A 24,596-nucleotide genomic window follows, 5' to 3' on the forward strand; every position below is an offset into this window, starting at 1 on the left:
AAAGATGGGGTTGATTATAGTTAGGCAGCTCTTTTTTATTACTCTGATTTGAAACCCACATATTTTGCAAATAAATGAAAAATAACCTAAAATAAAACTTGCAAAGAAAACAGAGAACTTTCGATAAAATAGAGATATTTTATCGAATATAATAGATGATGCCCCAATCTCTTCCAATTCAGGTCTGTATTTCAAATGGAATCAATTGGATGTCTGGTTATCCCAGGGAATTGGTTTGTTTAAATTAAATTTTCTCTACAATCCCAGGCAGTGTGCTTATTTCTGTGACTAGCATCCAGTTGCTGAAGTAGATGCAATAGTATTTGGAGTTATGACAAAGAGGGAAATTGAGAATAATAAGTATACAAGTCTATAAGTAAATAAAATATATGCAGTGCAGCTTCCTTTTCAAACAACATGTTTTCTATACATTGCAAATTTGACTGATTGATTTTTTTTCTCATGATGCCACCCTAAATGTGTTGCTAAATAAGACCATATCTTTTAGGTCTGTGATTTGCTGAAGCATATGCTTTCTGATGAGGTTGTTCAATTATTTTTTAAAGTTGTCAAAGAGATCGTAAATTTCATCCCTTGGAAATCTAAAAATGAGGCATTGTGATATCAAATGGAAACTTACATGAACATACTACTTGTATTATTTGAGTGTATTTGTAAGTGGGATTTTTATTATTAACCTAGCAGATGTATTTGAACAAGATTGATTCCTTTCATTTTGTTGTGGCGTGGTTGGGTGGTTAAATTTGTTTATGATTTAGTATGAAAACTCTAGAGACACAATATCAAAGTTAAATGCTTTGTGTGAACCTGTTCTGATGCCTTGGGATTCAAGAGTGGTTTGTTTGAAACAAGTCTGAATTTCATAACAGCAGACTCTTAACATATGGAAGATCAGGAGTATGTTTGCCTGTAATGATCAACCATTATGTCCATTTGCTCTCCCTAAGTGCTTGAGAACTGTCAGCATCACTTGGTTCTAGAGGTTTTCTCTTCCTGGAACAGGAATGTGCAAAATATATTTTCTGCTTTGCTTTCATCCCCTTGCATCTCAGATATCTGTGGCTAGTCAGCATATTGTCCCATATATCCTCTTTTCTGTATAACTTTTCAGTTTATAGGCGCCTCTTCTCATCTCACCTCCTGTCCACCTATCCCAGCGAAACCCTTCTTCAGCTAATCCTACTTTATAGTGGTGTTGGGAGGAAAATGTTCCCCAGCAACCCAGTTTTGTATTTGTGTTGGAGCATATGGCAAATGCCTGTGCAGTTTTGCACCTTTTGATGCCTTGTTTTTGATATATAAACCCAAAGGGTGCTTGTAAAGGAAAGAGTAGTAAATTTAGATTAGCAAGAATATGTCTATACATCATTTTGGGAAGCATCAAGCAAAACTGATTCTTTTGTTTCTTGTCTTACCCTGTACATTCCTGTGTGGAGTTTTGGTTACCTTTTGCAGTTGCATATAACTAATTAGGAAATAGAAATACAAGCACCTTTGAGGGTCATGCAATTCTAAGATAACTGTACTCAAATATCCATTCAACCTCCCCCTTCCCATGTATAGGAACTTGAGTATTCAGCTGAGGATTAATACTTCCCCCCTGATGGAAATTAAAATAAAATCAAATATAAGAAGGGTTCCAATAATTACCTTTACCTGCACAATTTGCAAATCCACACCGGAGACTATTGGATTGCTATAAAATTACGCATCTGCACAACTGTTCCAGACTTCTAGATGGCAGGAAAACATTAATCTTTTCCTTTCTATATAATGTTGGATGAATGAAAAAGTTGCATAGTTATCAAACGTATCAGCTGAGATACTGATTGGAAAATCTTACCAATCTAGAATTTGCTTTCCCACCCCATAAAACTAGAATTATTAACATAACATCCATTATTAATAGATGTTTTATTAAATACATTAAAATAAGTAATTTAAGATTATAGCATTAATATAAAAACATTGTTATGAGAAAGCTGCAAAACATGAAATCATTTGATTGCAATCTTGTCTTTGGTTTGAATTGTTCTGCGTCCTTCAACAAATTGCTGTTGTCTCAAATTCATGTCCAACCAGGATTAATTATACTAGCCTGATTGGTCTATTTTAAAGTGTTCCTGTAAACGTAGGTATTACTATTTAATTTACTGAAGCCCATTTTTATATGTGCTGTTGCTATAATGCATAGGGAATGTATTATGACTACTTTTGTAGAATCTAGAAATGGTAGCAGATGTCACCTTGAGACACAAGTTTATAATTTGGAAACAGAACACAGTGTACTGTAGGCTAACATGTAGCATTTGGGTGGGAAACACTTGGTAATATATCATGGTTCTTGAGACTTTGGCTTTCAGTCGAACAGGAAAGCACCATTATTTAACAGAAAGAAGTAAAAAGCTTGAATTTGTAATTTTAGTGTAAGCACCGAAATACAAACTCAGCCCGTCATTAATAGGCATGTCCAATAGCTTTTTAAAAATCTTTAGAGTTAATATCAGTAATATCACCACAAGTTAAAAGAGCAGGTGTAGTTAAATCCTGTTTAACTTACTTTGAACAGACATTATGGTTCAGCCAAGAGAAACATTGTTTTATTGGATTGTTGTACATCACTCAGAGTCACTTTCTTTGAGATGGGTGGCCATATAAAGTTGGTAGAGATAGATAGATAGATAGATAGATAGATAGATAGATAGATAGAGTTGGTAGAGATAGATAGATAGATAGATAGATAGATAGATAGATAGATAGATAATCTTGATTAATTATCATCTTAATTATTCAGTTAGAAATAAAACTAGTGCTTTTTGTTCTAAATCAAAGTGTTCTACCATAAAAAAAATGAGTAGAACTAGAAAAACCCCTTGTTGCCTAGAAACTTTCTAAAGTCTCCCATATCTTTTCCAGTCCTGCTGCTGAGGTCTTTCTGATTAGAGGTTTAACCTGGCATGATCTTCATGCAAAACAGCGACTCGGTCTAGAACTCTTGGGTTCAACCGTGTGCTATAGATATGTAATATAAATGATCTCCTGGTGTTGAAGAAAGTGCTACCCGGTGTTAGTGGCTATAGGCCTTTGGAATTTAATATAACATTTAATATAAAAAAAGAACAACAGTAAAGAAGACTTATGACATGTGTCTTTATGCAACCCACCAGCTCAAAAAAAACAAAACATTAGCAGATGTACATGCAGAATGAGCTGCTAACATTGAATGGATGCATTCAGGTCTTCTTTCTCTTTTTTTCTACTAGTTTTAATGAACCACTTCACATATGGATAAAGTCTGTTAATTTAGTACCATCTTGCATATATATGTGTGTTGACTGAATATACCAGTATGAAAAGTGTATGTTTTTGATCTGTAATATATAGATTGTAGAGCATTCCTGAGTAGCATTTTTTGATTGTTGAGAAGAAATTGAGAGACAGCATGGTGTAGAGGTTAAGGTGAAGGTGTGGAAACTGGGAATACTGTACATTCTAGGCCTATCCTGGCATGAATGCCGACTGGGTGACTTTGGCCAGTCACTGTGTTTTTGCCCAACCTATCTCACAGCCCAACCTATTTCCACCAGTTGTGGTGGAAATAGGAGGGAGGAGTCTTATCTGAGCTGCTTTTAGTTGCTGGAAGGCATACCTGAAAATTCTCAAATTTGAATAAAAACCAAATGATCCACCCTTTAATCTAGTCTTCCAGATTTGTTGAATTGCAATCCCACAGCCAGCATAGATAGTGATGAAATATGTAATCTAATACATGTGTAGGAACCCGAGTTGGGAAAGAGTGTCTTAGAATACTATAGTTTTGAGAAATACATATACATATAGATAATTACATAGTCATCATTCTTTTTATTTTCGAAGTAAATAAGATCATATAAAGCAGTGGTCGCCAACCGGTGGGCTGCCGCCCACTGGTGGGCTGCAAGAAAATTTTGGTGGTAAGCAGAGAAATGTCATCCCCAGAGCACCCCCCAAAAGCAATTAAGTCAGGCTGCGCCACCCATATGGCCTGCGGAAACCCTCCCCACCCACTCACTCCTTACCTGGCAAACTTGCCTGCTAAGATGCTATTTTTCCTTTTTCCCCCCCCTACCATCAGCTGTTGTGCTGTGCCAGGAGATTTAGACTAGCTAGAAAGCAGGAAACCATTGGATTTCTTGCTTTCTAGCTAATCTTTACATCTCAGAGCCAAACCTTCCTTAGGACTGAAGCTTCTATTATTTAGTGCAGACTCAGGTGGCCTGAGAAAGATAGATCTGTGACTGAATCTGTGATTCTGTGAGCAACTCAATCTGCCTGCCTGCTTTGCCTGATTTTGGATAAAAGTTGCTCTTTTTTAAATAAAAAATCAATATTTACATATTTATAATATTTACATACAAGCCATACCCAGCCAGTCATATGACCACCAAGCTAAACCCACAGATTAGGGGTTTAATTTGGACACAGAACTGGTTAAGAAATTTGAATCCCACACCTGCCTCTGTGTGTTTGTGTGTGTGTGTGTGTGAGAGAGAGAGAGAGAGAGAGGGAGAGGGAGGGAGAGAGAGAGGTTAGATCAGATCTCTTTCTCTCTCACCAACATCAGCAAGACACCGTCAGTCAAAATTCATATTAGTGGTCCCCGGGATTTAAAATTATGCATTTGGTGGTCACTGAGGCCAAAAGGTTGGCGACCCCTGATATAAAGCAACGAAAAGCAGTATGAAAGAATAAAGTAATGAAATATAAAACATGAGGATGGATGGATGGATGGATGGATGGATGGATGGATGGATGGATGGATGGAAGGAAGGAAGGAAGGAAGGGAGGAAGGAAGGACGGAAGGAAGGAAGGAAGGAAGGAAGGAAGGAAGGAAGGAAGGAAGGGACTCAAACATATTTTTCAAAATCTCTATCATCAGAAGATAAAGGTTTTGTACCACATTTATTTTACAGAGAAAAAGCATCTGTTTTAGAGAATGAAACAGAGACTGGTTTTATGAATGTATATTGTTTAGTCATCCTCCCACTAACATTGAAACTCTGGTTTCCTACTGATCAGTAAATGAATGATGGGAATGTTGCTTTCTTGAGATTTTTGGGCCTATCTATTGGCCAAATTCAATTCGAATTTTAAAAATTCATTTTAAGGAAACTAAGAGATGTTTTCTCCATATTCCTCCCTAATGCCTTTAGCATTGATGCCCCAGAGACCCTCTAGACAGCTGGGTATACAATGTGGGATGCACCTGTCTATTTACTTACTTTTTAGTAGATATTTTTGTATTTTCTATATTTTGGAGTTATGTTAATTTGGTTACTTGATAATGTTTATTAAAAAGAAAAGAAAAAAATCCAATACCAATTTAGGTATTTTACTATATATAAATCCTGGAAATCTGTTTAGGCAAAAAAAAAAAATAGCTTGCTGGAATCTGCCTCATTGCAAATGTATACTTATGCAATAATGTTTGAAGGAGTTCTGCCAAACATACATGATACGGAATATGATTCCCAGATCAGGAATGATAGACAGAGCAAACTCTCTATTTAAAAATTGGTCTTTCCAAAAACGGTTGTTCCATTCTCACCCCAATATCCATAGATCTGGATCTATGAGGTGGTATCAGTAAATAAGAATCCTGAACAAATGGTACATGAAACTTAGCTTAATTTGTATTCCACTCACCCAAGTTCTTAGTTTCCAAAGTATCTCCATTTACCACTAATCGGTGGGTTTCACAGAGACTATTTGCACTTTACCAATTTCTTTTAAAGCTAGGTACATATAAAATTGGGATAATTGCAGCAAGTTAAGAACAATCAATTCCACTGCTGAGCTTTCTTGGGTTCTGTAACTACAGGAGCTCAAGCAAACTCTCATTCAATTCAGCTAAGTACAGATAATTCTCTTTCCTCCACCCATCCAAGCTGCCACAGTGTGTGAGTGATAGACTATCACAACATTGCTTAGGCTTGAAATAATAGATCCCGAGTTCTTTAAAAGGGCTTTCAGCAGAGCCTCCTAGGCAGTGCTTGAAATCATGAAAACTACACATACTCTAAGGAATTGCTAAATGGTGTCAACGAAAGAAATGGATTTTTCTGCTCATTACAGGATACATATAGAAAGTTTTGAAGCAGCAAGCAAGTCTTACCAGTTTTCTCCCAGAAGAGGAGATCCCATGACTGACATGGAAGTGAAATGACAGCTGCCCCTCATGAACTTGCACTTTGGTACTCTTATTTGCTTCAAGTCTTATCCTAAAGCAGATGTATAATTTATTTTCAGTTCTGAATTAGCAAATAGCCACAAAAGTGTGAGTGGAAATCATAGTGAACTGACTTGTACTTCCTGAGCATGTAATCTATTTAATTTTCTGTTACTCAGATTCTTTTTGTAGTCCTTCAGTTCCCATCTGCCATGTTCTAAGAAGCTAACAAAATAAAACACCTGAAGCTTGATGATTATACAATCTATTTATACGTTCTGGTAAATAGCAATCTTCCCTATCTCATTTCTGAACCTCAAAACATTGCAGAGTTAAGGAGAGGCAACTGCTAGACCACCTCTGGATTATGTGCAACCCTGTAGCAACCCTGAAGCCTCCAAGATGGCCCCAGCCAGGTTTACTTCAGGGTTGACACCTAGTTGCTATTGGCTGCATATGATTTTTGTACCTTTATACCGCGAGTCACTCATAGCTTTGTGTTCACCCCACTCCACACACCTGCCTCTTTCCTTTTGAGAGCTAACATCTAAATTTGAAGCATTGATATATCCTATTAATGCAGTGGACACCATGGGTGTATTTTTTTCTAGATATTTCATTTACATGATTAAGGAAAAGGGAGAGAACAGCACTAGTTAGCCCTATATTTCTTATCAAAATTTAATAACTACTCTGATGATGCAATGTAATATCCAAAAAGTAATCCAAGGGAAAACGGCAGTGCTTGCCAGTAGTTGCCATGGTTACATTCAGTTCTTACCAGAAGAGAAACAAGTGTGAATTCTTCTTTCAGATAGTGTGCTGCATCACTTATCCAAATAACTTGGAGCACATTAAAAACATATTTGGATAATCAAAAGTTGATATCGTTAAGGGCTTGGGTCAATTTACATTGGAATGAAAATGTCATGATGATAATAGTAATGATGTAATGAACTGGCATAGAGTTATACTTTTAAATAGCCAGAGGGTTGTGTCAAAGAAGGGCATATTGCATGGGGCTGACACATACAATCATGTGATAAAACATGATGACATCATGTATGATGGCACAAATACCAAGACCAAGATTCTTGCATCACATGTTGATGTGCAAATAAGTCATGGCATTTTTGTGTTGCTGTTAACCAAGGTTTGTTATTGACACTACTGTAACCAAAGTTTAATTAGACAATTTGCTTTCTCTTGAGAATATTTGGAAATCAGAGTCCAAGGAATGCTGCAGTTTGCTTCCCCAAGCAGCTGCTATGAAGTAGGTGGTAGATACTGGGACTTCTATCTCACATGCTGTATTGTTTATGGTTGTATCTTCTGGCCCCATGTTTCTGTTCCAACAAGCCATTGGAATATGTAGCAGGTATAATCAGTTCTCCCATGGCAGATTCTAGATTTTTTTTTAAAGAAACAAAGTGATGGATTAGACAGGCTGTTATTAGCAATTGAATTCTACCATCCTTGGCTTTGATTTCCAAGCCTAAAATCAAGAACTGATAAATTTTTAGAGGAACAAAAACCTTGAAATATCTCTCAAAAAGCAAGACACTCTGAAATAAGTTGTTATTTCTAAAGTATTGGTAGCCGTTGCACTCTGGCCTTTTATGCCACAGCATGTAGTCATAAAATACGTAGAATACCTGGCAGAGAATTTAAAAGAAGCAGCAACAAGTTCTTTTGAAGATTGTCAGAATATATGTTCTCCATTGCGTGCTTTGAAATAGAATAATGTTCTCCCTGCTTGATATTATCCAATAAGGCAAATGCAGAGAAAAGAAGAAAAGAAGCAGAAATCAGTGAAATTGTGCATGTGTCTTTTATAATGCATTTAGAATAGAGAAAAAGCAGAGAAATAGAAAGAAAGCATGGGATAGTCTATTAAAGACAAGAGGGGAAACCAAAAGTTTTACCAGATTAATATGGGGAAACTATTTTAAACCCAGGGGGTCAAGTTGGCTTGAAACAAGAATACCTTATGCAGGCCATCAGCAGCTGGGGTTACCCACTGTGGACATGTAGCTCCTGACATGCTTTCTTAATGCCACACAAGCTGTTCATTCATTCAGGTGCTCTGTCTTTCACACAGATAAATATATGCTTCCTTGCTGAAAATGCCTGCGGAACTATATAATGCCTCTTTTATGGCTAGTAGAGACATTTTTTTAAGCTTAATCTGCTAATACTGATCATATTTGCATCTGATTTTTCAAGGATTCAATAGAATTCAGTAAATAAGCTGTTAACCTTTCCCCCTCCTGCAGCTAGGCATCTGGAAGTAAATGTTCCCTGTGCTGAAACCACAAGTATTCCTAATACAGACAACTTTGGACCTGTATATGTCCTGTGGAACAGAGGTTTCCTTCAACATAAATGGTGTACGATGAGGCCTTCTGCAAATCCTATCAGTTTCTTTAGGGATTGATGGTAGCAAAATCAGCCTCCTTGCTGCTGAGGATCAAACTATTTCTTCCATAGGTTCATCTCTACAAGGCTGACCATTGTATCTTTATTTGCATGTTGGTCTTAGAAAAGGAGTTTATTTGGCATTGCTAATTTGTTTTAATGTTGATTCCCGATAAAAGAATTAAAATCAGTTATGTGGTATGCTATTTAAATATTACAAACCTAACCTTGACTTGCCTCTTTGAAAGGGACTCTTCCTTACCTACCAATCCATTCTGCAACAGTGTTATTGTATCTTTTCACCTTGTTATTAGATTATCATCTTCCCAGCATTTTTATAGGCATGTGATCAAAGGAACATAAGGGTAAAGTTGCTCTGACTGCTTGTGTAAAACAATAAGTGGAACAATTCAAGGAAAGCAGCAGAGGCTTACAACTGAATACACAAATGAGAATTGAGTATACCATGGGGTCTAATTCACTTGGAGAAAGGCACTTTGATATGATCTGAAATTACAGCTGGAAAACATAAACAGCAATGCTAAAATCTGCAAAGCATTGTCAAAGCAGTTTTTCATGGGTTTCTACACTGGTCAAGCCCCAAGAGTGTGTAATGCCATTGTGTTTGTAATTCTAACATGAGTCACATAGCCATCAAGGCCCCGGCTCTCTCAAGACTGAGTTTGCAGTATAATTTGCCTTGTTGCTTTGATGATGCTGAGCTGGAGTAATGAATGGAATTGAGTAGTAAATTTTGGGCCACAAAGAGACATTTATCAGAGGCAAATTTTGCAATATATCTATAAATCTTGGTGTTCTGTTTTGAGAGTACACTGTGCATTAAATTCCATTTTATCTCTCTCTGGCAAAAGCTTCCTAGTCTACTTTGGTCATATCATTTAAAAATGCTATTTATTTAATTTCAGAAAATTCAATTAGCTTCATCAGATATAAGCATCTTTTCCCAAGAGTATAGAAATGACATGCAAGGATAAGTTACCTTAGAAGCAACTATACAGCTGTACAGGCATTTCCAGAAGGGGGAGTTTCATCATTGCTGCTCTGCTGGCTTTGGAGGTTGGAATAGACTCTGCTACACCATTGGCCCTCTCTTGCCTTCCCTAACTTCTTGTTGGTCTTTGTTGAGTTCACATTCATTATTAAATCTTAAGGGGAAGAAAGTTTGCATAGAACTTGAGGGCGGGGGAAAGAATTGAAGCTAAGGTGACCTGGTTCCTCAGATAAAGTACTGAATTTTTTTTTCATCAACTTATAAAAATTTAAGGCCATTAAAAATGAATTAAATAACTTGGGATATCCACCTACTTTTATAAAGGCTTTAATATAGATTTAATTATATTAAGTAAAGTATATTAAAAACATTGTAAAGTGTTTTATATATACAGTAGAGCTATTTTTTAACCAGGATATTTATCTGGTTTTATCTCTATGCATTATAGTTAATACCATCTTGCAAATCACTTGTGCAACTTTTCAATATATGTATTTCCTCTTTCTACACAATTGTATATCAGTACAACTTCTGTAATACAAGGGGCAGTAGAGGTGTGCAAAACATTTTGAATTGGAACCATTTCAAATTTTAAACAACCAATTTCTAGTTTAAAATGCCCCTTTTGTATGCAAAACAACTGTTTTATTCATTCTGGCAGTGCTTTATGCTTAGCAACACCTCAACTGAAACAGTACCAAAAATAGTCAAAAGTAGCCCATTTCAAGCTTGAAACAGGGTTTTTCAGATTCAAAGCAGTGTGTTTTGAACTTGAGAAAGTTAAAATCTGAAACATTTTGCACACATAAGACAGTATATGTAATTGTGAAACATTCTCTGTATACTTATATAGAGAATACTTATCACTTTTGCAGATGTCAGAAAAATCGGGTAAGGTAATTAATATTCTAAAGACTGAAAGAACCTTAAAAGGAAACATCAGCCAGGCTAAAATAGCTAGACAAAATAATTTCTTTACTTAGGAAAAAGAAATAAAATGCATATGTGTAAAACAAAGGGAAATGTTCTTAGAACGGTAATTGAACATAAACTGAATATTGACTTATCAGTATTTTATGACTGCCACAAAAAACAAGTGCAGTTGTAGGTTGTACCAAATGAAACGCAATTGCCTAACCATCTGAATAGTTTTACTTTATCCTGGCTTGATTAGGACCTCCCCCCAACCCAAGTACTATGTCCTGCTCTATGCTACCACATGTTAAACAGAGTTTATTAAAAATGAAATGGACAGAAGGATTGGAAGCTAAGTCATATGAAAACAGTTTGAAGGAGGCAGGTGAACTCTTGAACTCTAACTATATGAAATGAAATCAGTCAGAAGATGCCGAAGACTTGCTCTCCAGATGAGCTGTTCAGAGCATCCATTGTTTGTTTGGGATGATGCTTCTGTCACTCATTTGATAGGCTGGGCTTTAATTGAGAGGACGCTCCTCCTCCTCCACGGGACTCCTCCCTAGTGTCCCCAGTTTTTGCTCAGCCTTCGTGGATATAGGCAGCTTAATTTCTTTTCCCTTGGCCAGAATAGCAAAGGCTTCAAAAGGAGTCAACAAAAAGGTTTGCTTTTAAACTCTAAACAACTCCTTTAAGGCTTTTAGTTTCAATGGGTCAAGCAGCTCCCTATGATATATAACTCGAGCCAAGGGAGCTCACCATAGCTTCAGATAATGATCTCTCGCCCCCAGGATGATAGGAGGTGATAACACCTCAGCTGCATGGCTAACAACTCACATTACGATCTTTTCAAGCTGAGCCACTATGATCGCTGTCGCTGCTATGATCGCTGCCGCCCATGCCCAATAGGAGAGGCTCCATTTTAAAAGGGTCCAAGGCTTTTTTCTCTCCCCTGAGAACACCGTCTGGGGTGGGGACATCAGCGCCCATCTGCCCCACTCCACCTTTTTATTCAAGGGGAAAGTCTGGAGTATCGACTCCCCACAAGGTGTGAAAGTGCTGCTGAGCCGATTTAGCTCATTACGCGCCTAAAGAGATAACGGCTGGTGCCATTGCAGACTCACTAACCATGCGGTAGTGATCTGCATTTTATTTCTGGAACTGTGAGAGGCTTTTCTTTCCCCAAGCAGGGGTCTCCTTCCTGGAACTCGAGAGAAATCACCCTAATACATATGTGTGTGTGTGTATGTAGATAGATAGATAGATAGATAGATAGATAGATAGATAGATAGATAGATAGATAGATAGAAATTCAGATATAATTATTCTGTTTTGGACCTTATTAAGGAGGAAACTGTTGGCTTATTCCCTCACAGAATTAAACAGCAGCACCACAGCGAGCACCAAGGCCCGTGTCCGCCTGTGCAGGAAGCTGTCGCAGGCCTACATCTTATTTCAACAATTCCTCCTTTCTAGGCCTATGAGGTGTTCCTAATTTGGCTAATTCGGAAATAATAATATTAATAACAAAATAATAATAACGATAATAATAATAGGAACAAGAATAAGAATTCAGTATTCTTACATAAGATTATACAAAACTGGGGAGCATTGTTTTAGGGTTCCCTGGCCATTGCTGGTTCAGGCCCCTGGGCGTGCCAACCACCCAACATTTCAGCCTCACTAACAGTAAAATTTAATAAGCGGTCACAATGGCAAGCAGCAGTAGCTCAAGAGCCATGTCAAATTCTCAAAACAAATTGAAGCATTCTAAGTGTATCTCCTAAGCAGCAGAAAAAGACGCTAACAAGCACCATAAGGTACTAGAAAAACACATGAAGAAGTTCATGTGGGAGGATGAAGAAAATTCTTAAACCTCATCTCCTCCAGGCCTACTTTGGCTCCAGTCCCCCTCTGCAACCAACCCTGAATCTGTCTGTGTAATCCAGATGCAGCGCAGCTGCAAAAGATCAGGTAGCCCATCTAGATCAGTACAAGTGACTTGAAGTGACTCTGGCCACATTGCTCCAACAGCGGCCAGATTCTGTCAAGATGATGACTTACTAGAAAAGATCCCCACAAAGATGAGACTGTGGATGGAATTAGCAATACGCCAAAGTATCTCTGTGGAGGTGCAGCATACTGCTCTGAACAACAGAGCGCTCCTTCTGACTGGAATTCCCTATAACTCCAGTCACTAAGCAGGACAGAGCATCCTTACCCTCAGGTATCTCTCCACAGGAGATTCTGTAGTTTCAGATATACTCCCACAAGGTATATAGAAGAAGCAAGGGCTATTGATCGGGAGGAGCCAGAGGACTCTGAGTTCTGCTCAAATTCTCAAATTCTAGTTAGATTTGCATCAGCTCACATTAAAAGGTGATGGTTGATGCTACATCTTGACGACTAAAACAACGCCGACATCATTTTGTTTATAAGAATTCCATGGCATTATCTGTTGAGAAGCCACTTCCCCTCACAAGGATCTTCGTGAGGGTCCAGGGGACATTTATGCCGATTACGGACCTCTTTCTGAGGTTGACTATTGGGCTTCCTTTTTCAGTTGGCAGCCCTCACAGAATTCTAGCAGCACAGTAACAGCGAGCACCAAGGCCTGTGTCCGTCTGGGCAGGAAGCTGTTGAGCGCCAGTGACTGCAGGATCACCCAATTGCAATACAGGTCCTGAAAGGTGTTCTCTATTTGGCCTCACAATTTGATTCCATATTCAGTCATCTAATTATGAGTTTGGTAACAGCACAACAATTTATGTTAGTAGCTGTGCATAGATATAACAAAAATATTATCAATAATAATATTAATGATATCAATATTATTATGACATAACAAATTATAACATAACAAATTGAATTTACCAAAAAAGTGGGGGGGGGAGCAAATATCAAGAGGATTCCCTATATCAGTCCTCTGAACCAGTCAACACTCCATTAATATCTCATACACATATAGATACATAGATATAGATATCTCACCTTGTGGGCTTTAGGTCAGAATCTTCAATGGCAACCAAAAATACCCCCAGAGGACAATAAACCAACTCACAGTAGGTAAAAACGTCCTAGAGAGACCTCTAAGGCAACAAAGGATGCCAAGAGACACCAAAATGCGTTAGATGAGCATATGTTAAATTTTTTTAAAAAATGCATGAGGGAGGTTGAACAGAAGTCTCAGTCCTCTTCCCCAGCCAGGCTGGTCCCAGTTCCAGAGTGCTCACTTCAGCAGCACACATACCAATTTTGTATCATTCCAATTTTGGAATGATACAAAGAAGATTAGCATGGCCCCTGCGCAAGGATGACACGCAATTTGTGAAGTGTTCCATATTTCACCTTACCTCCATCCCTGGATCTCTCAACGCCATCCAGGAGAGCCTCAAAGAGACCGGTTCAACCCAGGCCTTCAGCAGTGCTACTTGCCTGACAGACAGTTGTGGGACCACACCGGAATTCCTTCTCCCAGAGGATATCCCTGACAAATTGAAGGCCTGGAGGGACATGGCAACTTGAAGATGCATCGCAGCTGGGGCACAGTAGAAGTTGATGGCTAGGCAGCCTCCACAATCTGACCTCGATTCTCACTCGATTTAGTTACTATGCAGAATAGACCTTCATTACCAGCAGGTACCTCCTTCAGGGGAGTATTATATAATCCAGTTACACATTCACATGATGCACAGGGTGAGGGAGAACTAGAGACCAGATGGAACAAGTTGAGGAACGGTCACAACAGTGACCAAAATCTGTCAGTGGCAGATCCCCTAAAAAAAGGGGGGCATGTCAAACATTGAAGGCATTAAGCCAGACCACCGACCTTCAGGTCTGTTTTGCCCTCAGACTTTTTTCAAGTCTCTGTTGTTTCAAAAAAAAAAAAAAACTACTTCCTGCCTTGATATTCCATTTCCCCTTGGCCCAACAATCGTTACTATAAGGGGGGGGGGGGTGTCAGATGATTTAATCTTCTCCCAACCAATAATATAAGAGGAAGTCATAACTGTCCCAGAGAGGTTCTTGGACCTCGTCCAGAAACAAGGGGTCTCTTCAGTGGCGTATACCCCTCTTCCAGGATATGATAGCAAATTTTTAATTTGGTTTTCTCATTCTGCTAAATTTCTCATCACCACGATAGTAGATAAAACAATAATGGCAATTGTCAACCTCCTCTGCAATTCCAAATGAAGCAGAAGAGGCTGTCAAGTCAAAGGATATACAGGGTCAAGTTGTCCCCATGTAGGGCATGTTGATCTGATGTGAGGGCCATAAGAGCGGAGTCGGCCTCATCCCCCCTTTTTTTACTAGATTGTCTCTCAGATTGCTCCTCCATCTGAGGGAGTTTATCTCAAATTCCAATATCAGGGCACACAAGGATGCTGCAAAACTCTATTAAATTATCTGCTCAAGCCAGGACATCTCAGGTTACTCCTCGCCTACTGCTATGGCTCAGACATTGGCAAGCAGATATCACACAACTAATGGAAACTTGCTTCCTCCCCAATATAGGGAGATAATTTGGTTGGTGGTGCCCCGACCTATCTCTGATAGAGACTACCAGCAGAAAATAAGTTCCTCTCTTTCCATAGACCCCAAAATAGTCCTTTCCAGCTTTTTGGAGGGTTCCTTCGTTCCCTCTACCAGGGACTTTTTCTCTCCAGACTCCAGGGACCATCTGGACGCATGAATCACCAACAGTCAGATAGTTTCCGATCTGGAGATAGATACTGAAGGGGCGGGCAGAGCAAAAGAATCTCTTGAGGAATATGAAATAGAAGTCTCCGAGGCACAACATAGGCCTCACGACTGTGCCCCTATTGGTGGAAGGCTCAAGCCTTTCACGGACAGATGGGATGCCTCTACCTCTGTTTCCTGGGTTAGAGGTATCAGATTAGGCCTGGCTATAGAATTTCCATCCTCTCCCCGGAACCTTTGCATTACTTGCTTTTTCTCTGGGGATCCTGTTAAAGGGAGCATGATGGAGACAGCTATTGTTCATTTATTGGAGATCCAGGCAACCAACCTGTGGCACCAGATCAGCAGGGGCAATTTTAGTTTTAAAATGACTTAATTGATCCATAGTTCATAGGAGGCTTAAGATGAGTATACTGAACTCCATACTTCTGAGCTTCACAAGGGGCGATTTTCTACCCTCCATTGACTTAATGGAGGCCCATCCCCACATTCCAATTAGATCCTCACATAGCAAAACTCTTAGTTTTTGTTATAATACTCAACCTTTTGAATACATTGCACTGTCCTTTGGGTTGTCATCTGCCCAAGGTTCTTACGAAGGTTCTGATGGCTCTGGCTGTTCATCTCAGGGGAACACCTGTTAGATGGCAGTGTTATTTATATGACATTTCATTATTATCTTGTTCATATAAACAGGCAAAGGGGAGGCCTTAGCATCGGTCATCACTAGGAGAGACTTGCAGTCCATCTCTCATCACCCACGCATATGCCATTTTCTTGCACAGGGCTACAATCTTACAGCCCCCTGTAGTGCATTGATATCACACGTGGGACCTCAACAAGGTCCTTACCGCGCTCAAGAAAACTCCCTTTGAGCCCATGTAGACCATGCATCTCCATTCCTAACGTACAAGGTGGTTCTCTTGGTTGCCATTACATCGGCCAGTTACATCTTGGATCTAGTAGTCTTGTCAGTTAGACAGGAGCTCTATATTTTTCACACAGAAGTGGTCCTTAGTCCAGATCCATCTTTCACCCATAGATAATTTTGGGTTTCCACAGACCACAGGAACTGATACTCCCGTACATTTGTCTGAAACCGGCATAAAATCTGGCACGACAATGCCACAATCTAGATGTAAGGCGAGCTTTCTGCATATATTTCAACTGCATGATGTGTGTTAGGAAACAAAGGTTCTCTTTGTTTCTTTTCAACCACCCACCATTGGGTGTAAGACCCCTTCCTCAATGACCAGTAAGTGGCTGAGAGCACAATTCCCAAGTCCTATGAGACACAATCTCTTCCTGTACCCAGGGGCACCACTGCTCATTCGACCTGGAGCGCTGTGATGTTGACAACATGGGCCACAAGTGCCAATAAAAAAAATTTACAAGGTGACAACATGGGCCTCACCATCGCCTTTTATTTAGAAACTATTAGAATGATGTCTTCGCCTCTACAGAGGCTGCCTTTGACAGGAAAGTGTTACAAAGGGTCCATAGGGACCAAGAAAAGGGGAATCTGAACCAGACGGAAGCCCTCCCGTAGGACACGCCAAGCTTTGGTATATCCCAAACAATGGATGCTCTGAACAGCTCATCTGGAGAAAGGGTGTTGGTACTTACCTGACAGGCCCTTTTTCTGTGAGTTGTGAAGAGCGTCCATCCCCACCCTTATTTGTCTGGTGGGATGCTATTCCGGCCAAGTATTAGAAAGGGTGAAGGAGAAGAAATATTTCAACACTTCGACTTCGCCAAAACTGGGGACGCTAGGGAGGAGTCCCGTGGAGGAGGAGGAGCGTCCTCTCAATTAAAGCCCAGCCTATCAAACGAGCGACAGAAGCATCATCCCCTCAAACAATGGATGCTCTTCACAGCTCACAGAGAAAGGGTGTGTCAGGTAAGTACCAACGCCCCTTCTCAGTCTACCAAGAGATAATGAAATACTCTTCACTCAAACAAGTGGGAATCTCTCTCTCCCTCTCTTTCTCTCTCTCTCTCTCATTATCTATTTCTATTCATCTGTCCATCTATCTTATATAATGATTTTGGCAGCATACATAATAAAATAAAATACATAAACACCATTAAAACCACAATTTAAAAAGAAAAATAAAGTAAACTAAATGGCAGCTAGCATGCAGAAAATGTACCAAAAATAATAATCAACCTATAGGCTCCATTCTACTATGGGGTCACCCAGATCATTGACAAAATCAAGTTTTGATGGCCTTCTGGAAGGCCAACAGCTGCGAGCCTTACCCTACGAGGGGGTGGGATGGATAGGAAGGGGCAGAGATGTTCCACAGTGCTAGGACTACACTAGAAAAAGTTTTTCTCCTAGGAAATAAAAGAAATAAAAAAATAAAATTCGGGAGGTGATAGGATCCACAACTTGGCTATTCTCTCAGACGTGGTATGATGGGGAGTTGTTACTGGGAAGAGGCAGCCCCTCAAATGACTTAATCTCATGGCGCACATGGCTTTAAAGATAAAAACCAGGGTATTTAATTGAACCTAGAAGCAAAATATCAACCAGTGCAGCTCACAAAGCAAAAGTATAACATATACGCATACATAATTGTCCACATTGTCACATTTTATAGGAGCTGAATCTTCTGGATGCTCTTCAAGGGCAGCTGTGTGTAGATCCTGTTACAGTAGTCTGTCCATGAAGTGACTGTGAATAGAAGCACCCAGTCAAAAAATTAGGTGCAATTGGCAGACAACATGAAGCTGTGCAAAGGCCCTTCTCACCATGACTTCTATCTGCTCTTTGATCAGGAGTTGTCCAAAAGAAGTTCCAAATTGCACACTGGGTCTGCTTGAGGTAGTGCAATTACATCCAAGACCAGACATGGTAAATCCCCATATAGAGAAGGCCCCTAAAGTCTTACTAAGGAATATTTGAAACCTGTTGCTCCCCATCCAGACTCCCATAATCTCCAGGTACTTAGAAAGGATATCAGCAACATCACTTAACTCACCAGGGGCAGAGTTACACAACTGGAAATCATTAGCATAGTGATGGTATCTCACTCTACAGTAACAGATGATCTCACCCAGAAGCTTCATGTAGATATTAAACATGAGTGGAGAAAGTTATCCACTGATGGTGCCTTCACTTAGATTACTGTAATGAGGATCTAAATGGTCTTTTCCAACTCTTGAATTTTGTTATTCTCTGTTTCCTGTTACATTTTAATGGGGGCTATGCTACTCCTTAATGCGCAAAGGAAAGATGTTTTGAGTAAGTTCTGGCAACAGAATATATCATGGGTTTGTTGATTACAACCAAGGTATCAATTAACCAAGTTTGTATGAGCCAATATTTCTGCATCCAAGTTATAGCAAGCCCAAATTGTACTTACAAGACTCTGACAAGCCTGAAAACACAATGCTAATTTTACCCTTGCCTTCCTTGTCAAAACATTATATATCAATTTGGGATGTGTGTGTGTGTTGCCTATTCTTTCTATTGAACTCATTAGTCTAAAATATGATTGGGTTCTGTTAAATAATTGGGATTATATTTAATCCATTAATGTTCTTCCTTTGAATGAAAAATGTAAAAACATCTGATTGTTTCAAATTGTGAACTCTGTGGGTTCTCCTCCACATCAGGGTCTGAGCAATTGCTCTTATTGTTGTTCTCCCAATGTCTGGCTTGCAGGTCTGAGATGTTTGCAGAAATAATGATTGCCTTAACTTTGGGAAGTAATATTACTGTGCTTATATGAAAGCCATAGATTAGATGAAATGGGTTTGAATCAATTTCATACAAATCAATTTCAGATTCAAGTTGCTTCCACTGGTGAGAAGAGAAGCTGCAGCTATTAAACCGTGAAGGAGACTACCATTTGCAAAATCAGTTGGTGGGGGGAAGCGAGGAATTTCTCTAGTGACAACAAATGTGGGTTTTTCATACTCTTCCTGTTTCTAAATAGTGTCATTTTTGTAGGCACAATTATAGCGATGAAATAATTTTGTACAATGCAGAAGGGAAAGGAATATATTTGAATGTGATGATTTCATAACAACTATTACAAAAGACCTCTTAATAGATAAAGAGGCTCATATTAGGGGGTAACATTGGGCACTTCAAAAGTAAATCTGAAGTACTGCTGAGGTATGTTTTTTTTTTTGCAAGCTCTGAGATTAAAGCAGAAGTTCTTGCTAGAATACGTTACTGTGTTGTGCAGAAATTACAGTATTCCCTCTGTTTACTCATTACTAAACCTTGTTCAACGAAGAATTTTTCCAAGAAAAAATACATAACTACGAAATTGCTGTTACTGATTTCTTTCCATGAAGATGTCTGTGCAGCCCTTTCTCATGTAACTATGTAACATCATCATCACAACAAAAAAGCCAGAAAACCAATTCAGTGATTAATTGCAGTTTTCTTAACTGCAATCAATAGAAAGCAATAAGAAATGATAACTTCTGAAGAGACTCCTTGTCATTAGGCAGAATGATCTGGAATTATGTTGGCCCATCCCTCCATGGAATGAATTATGTCTAAAATTCTACAAAGTCCTGTTCATTACAAAAATTCTAATTAAAGTGCTGTTCAGTATTATGTATGTTCACCACATTGAGTTACTTTTAAAGTAATAAAGACAGAATAAACATATAATGAATAAAATTAATGAATGAATGTTTATCCCAAGATGTTTTGCTTCTTGAGGTACCACAACATTACATGTCGTCTCCCTCATTCCACACCTCTTCAATCAGCATGCATAGGGCAGCCAACTTGTTTGAGCATTTGAGATAAAGAAAACTTACAAATGTAAGTCTTCTTCCCTACCAGTAAAAAAATGCAATAAAGTAAATACTAAACAAATGGCTAGTTTCTATCACAGAAATCCGCTTTTCAGAAACAGAGGAATGTAATTTTTTGTTGAAAACAGATCTATTGGTAATGTAAGATGGTGTTAAATGAGAGTCTCTTATAATGCTTCAGGAGGTCATAACCGCAAAGTGCTTTTATTCAGCATTAATTGCAGGGATTGCTAGTGGGCGTATGGTTTTTTTCTTCTCTCTTTTTCATGCTCCATAAATGTCACAATGACAGTTTGTGTTTGTTTATTGGACATGGCTTCTATTTGCAATCCAGAATAGCCTAAATGTGCAAATATGTTAATCTGATTTTAAGGGTAGCCTCCTCAGGATACGTATTGCTAGATTCTACTTTTTACACAGAAAGTCTTTTTGGCTTTGGTCCCTTTATTGACATGTCCTTTATGGTCTACAGTTTTCTAGAAACAATTACCTTTTCTTGTAAAAAGCCAAACCAGAATCCAGTGGGATTTAAAGTGTTTCTTTCCTGATGATTCTTAACTCCATTTTATTGATGTTAATTATATGGGGGACCATTAAGTGTTTACACCTCATCATGTTCTCTTTCTGGAGATTCTATGAGCACTGTGTTATCAAACTTCCCAGAAGACTGCCTTTAACAGTGTGCAACAGCCGTAGCAGAGGCAAGGCTGGCAATTGAGTGACAGAATTATACCTGTTGCATGTATATATTATACAATCTGGAAAATATCTCAGTTTAGCCATCTACTTACAATTAGATAAGACAGTGAATGGTCAGTGTAAGACAAAAGCTTTATTGGAAAACATAAACATAAATTATGTGTAAATAGTTTCACTCAACACTGTGTCCACCATTATCAATTAATTGCTACTTCTTTTATTGGCCCTTAGCAGTGGTGGGATTCAAAGATTTTTACCACTGGTTCAGTGTGCATGGCTTGGTGGGTGCGCTTTGCATGTATGCACACACTTTGCATGCGCATGCATGCCAAACATGCACTTTGCGCAGGCACAGAAGCATTCCAACTCACCTCCTGCAAGCCTGCACTCTCCCAGTCACTTCAGCAGCTGCTGCGTGGCAATTGCTGTGCCACGCAAAGCAGCTGCACTTCAAGAGCAGGGAATAAAGGTGAGTATGAGAGCCCGGGAGGGCGGGTGGGCCCAATAGCAGAGCGGCAGAGAGAACTGGTTCGGTCTCTGCTGCTCATCAGCACTACCGGCTTGGCAGAACCAGACCGAACCAGTAGAATACCACCACTGGCCCTTAGATTCTGAGCAATATTGGCTTGAGAGGGAAAATTGGCAAAGAAAAGCAGAAAGAAAACTGCTGCCACCTCAGCATGGGACTCAGACTCAAAGTCTAAAGTTCATGAAACTGTACCTCGGATTAAAACAAAAATGGGAAGCCTGGTGACTATAGGAAAACATCTGTGTGGTTTTCTTGGATACAGTATAGATTGGCCATTGTTTTTTTCTGCTTTTCAGTTCCTCAGTCCAGCATACAACTCCAATTATTTCCTGGTACTTTCTTATCCAAGTAATAACAAGGCACAACTCTACCTCAATTTTTTAGACCAGACAAGATTGACTACATACTGCAATCTCTTCAGGAGCATTTTAGAGCATAATCTTAATAATAGATATGTAATGGCACAGGAAATCAGAAGACCCTTGCAAAAATGGAGACGTGTCAATGGCTGGAGAAACATTGACCAAAATAATACCATGCCTCTTTATCCTTGTTTGCTCATATTTTCATTTGTCTCTTTCTGCTTTCTCAATTGCTGTTATGGATTGTAAATATCTTAGGGGCAAGGGCTTTTCTTTTACTCACCTTTCTTAAAGGCGTCTGTTCCTCCTGTACACATCCTCCAGCTTTTGGTCCTGAGAGCGTAGAAACCAAAGCCAGCCAGACATCATGAGCTTGGCAGTGTTTTCTGGTGTCTTGAACATACAGCTGAGGCATCACTCGAATGCCGTGAAAGGCAGGGTTGTCATCTGCATGCTGGCTTCAACTGATGACTTACTGACTTGCTGCAGGCCTGCCATCTCTTGCCTACCTCTTTTCTGTGAGTTAAAAAGTTGATTTTAAAAAACAAAACGCTCTAGTGTAAAGAAAATGTGCAGACGGAGCGTTATAACTGTTAATGCTGAAGTTCTGAGCTGGAGTTAGGACATTTGTTCTCTGAACTCAGTTCCTTCTCACACTACAATATTTTAGTTGTCATCTCTCTTTAGTTGTTTTTCAGATGTGCAGATACTTTTAATAACATTATGTAAAACAGCCATAGTTTTAAAGTAATGAATCTTTGTTATGGGACTTGCTGGGCAGACAGACATCTTCTATCTAGGGGAATATATGGGACTCAGTATTTTAGCATGAAATTTCTGAATTGACAGTATATTACTTATGGGCCTTATGCAGAAATGACTTGTAGTTTATATTCTTGGTGCATTCCCTTCTTTTAGATTTTTTTCAGTTAGTAAGTGTGGATTTAGGAGAGTGCATATACACAACCTCCATGTCTGAGAACCAGATCCATGTTTTGTGCCATCAGAAGTGAAACAAATTGGTAAAGGACTACAATAATTTCAGTATGATGCTTTAGTTATGGATATCCATCTGAAGAAGCCTTAGGTAGCTCAAAATTGTTTGGAAAGCAGTAAAAAAAAATCTGATAATCTAAAATGGTTTGGAATGAATAGGTATAGTACTTGTGTTGGATGTGTATTGTAATCATACAGAACTCAAAACCTTCCACTTAGTTGGTCACATATAAGATATGTTTCTTGTATTTTGATAGTTGATTATTTAAGGACACAAGATCTATTGAATTATATTCCAGCATCCTGGTTTCAACACTGGCTAATCACTTGCCTTACAAGTAAAATATGAAGATGCTAACCTAGACTTTGTTCTTCACTGATTTTCTGACACTTTGGATTATGTTTTTTTATGAACAATCCATCTAATTATTATAGTTAGTAGTTGATAATCCCACTTTGTATTTTACAATCTTAAGAATAAACTGGATCTTGTTCCTACAAATGCAATGTGTCAGTTGTAATTATTTGATTGTGAATTCTTTTCACTTAAATACACAAATAAATTCCATTCCACTCGTATCTAAGGATTATTCTAGAATGAAAATTATGATCTCCTCTTGTTTTAAAATTAATTTTTGAATCAGGTGCTCATGTTCATCCAGAAACACCAGACCCAACAATGCAAAATATGTAGCTCAGGGTATTTTTTTTTTCTTTTCTTTTCTGGAGAGATTAGTAACAAATTATATTTGTTAGTAAAGTAGATTATATACCACTTGGGCATGAAAGATAAAGAGTGTTTTCCTGGAGAACAAATTATTATACAAAATAGGTGATCACCATTCATCGGTAATTGAAATATGTAAAACCTGAGTGCATCCTGCCAAACTGCTTAAACAGGGTTTGTCTGTCAGCAGCAGCAGCTTGGCAGCTAGTAATATTCATAGTTCTCACTCCCTATAGCAACCTCCCCCAAGTGGATCTTAAGTGCTTGGTAACTGCCAGTCAATTAAGCCTCCAGGGCATCAGCAAGATAAGACTCCTCTGGAAAGAAAGAGGGTGAGGGAAGGTTTAAGGTTCTTATCTGGGGTGCCTTTTGGCGGGTTTCTCTAGCTGACAGCTGTCAAACACAATCTGCTCTTCAGAAAATCTTGCAAACCATTTGAGGTTGTTTTACCCCATGGCAGTAAGACGCCAAATTCTTTGGTTAAACTAATTAATTGTTTGTTGTTGTTATTTAAATCTTTTAGAAATTCAATTCGTTGTTTGTAATGATGAAATTAAAGATTCCTTACTGCTGTTAGAAATTCTACCATGGAATATGCTATTCCAAATTTGTAACTTAGTAAGAAATGTTTAGATTCCTTTCTATGCAAACCATAAAAAATCTCCCAAAAATGGTTTAAGGAAAGAAGGTAATAAATCCTCATTTGCTTTAGGAGGCAAATAATAAATCCAATATGTTTTACTGCTAATACAATAGTGGACAATTCAAACGAGATTCCTTTGCCCCACTGCTGATTAAATACTACAGGTACTACAGGTAACTACAGGTATCATCTGAACACTATACAGAAGCCTGATGATGGCAGATGAGATTCTGCCGAAACATTGCTACAACTTTAAAAGCACAACTACAATGATGTGGGAAAATACCCAAACAAAGCTGAATGCCATATATATAAGTACCTGCGAAAACTTAAGGAAGTATATATACATACATACATACATACATACATACATACATACATATACATACATACACACACACACACAAAATTAGGCAGGGATGATAATAAGAGGCACTAGCTGCAGCAAGAAAATTGCACAGACTGACTATAAACAACGGCCTTACAAAAGTACGGTAGCAGCAATGGCATATTGAAATAACTGCAAAAAATACATTTGCCCATGATCTAGTGGGACCATAAAATAGACAAAGTAATA

At 38.7% G+C, this 24,596-nt stretch overlaps 1 protein-coding gene and 1 non-coding gene across 2 annotated transcripts in view; both read left to right on the forward strand.

The window, feature by feature from the left end:
- NCOA1 (nuclear receptor coactivator 1) overlaps nucleotides 1-24,596 on the forward strand; it is a 282,196-nt gene that overhangs the window by 156,492 nt on the left and 101,108 nt on the right.
- LOC113446368 (U6 spliceosomal RNA) lies at nucleotides 13,820-13,921 on the forward strand. The gene has a single exon (XR_003375472.2). It is a non-coding gene; the product is annotated as a U6 spliceosomal RNA (small nuclear RNA).

This window comes from Pseudonaja textilis, chromosome 1 (assembly GCF_049901715.1).
Source record: "Pseudonaja textilis isolate UNSWEBS1 chromosome 1, rPseTex1.2, whole genome shotgun sequence".
NCBI classification, from domain to species: Eukaryota; Metazoa; Chordata; class Lepidosauria; order Squamata; family Elapidae; genus Pseudonaja; species Pseudonaja textilis.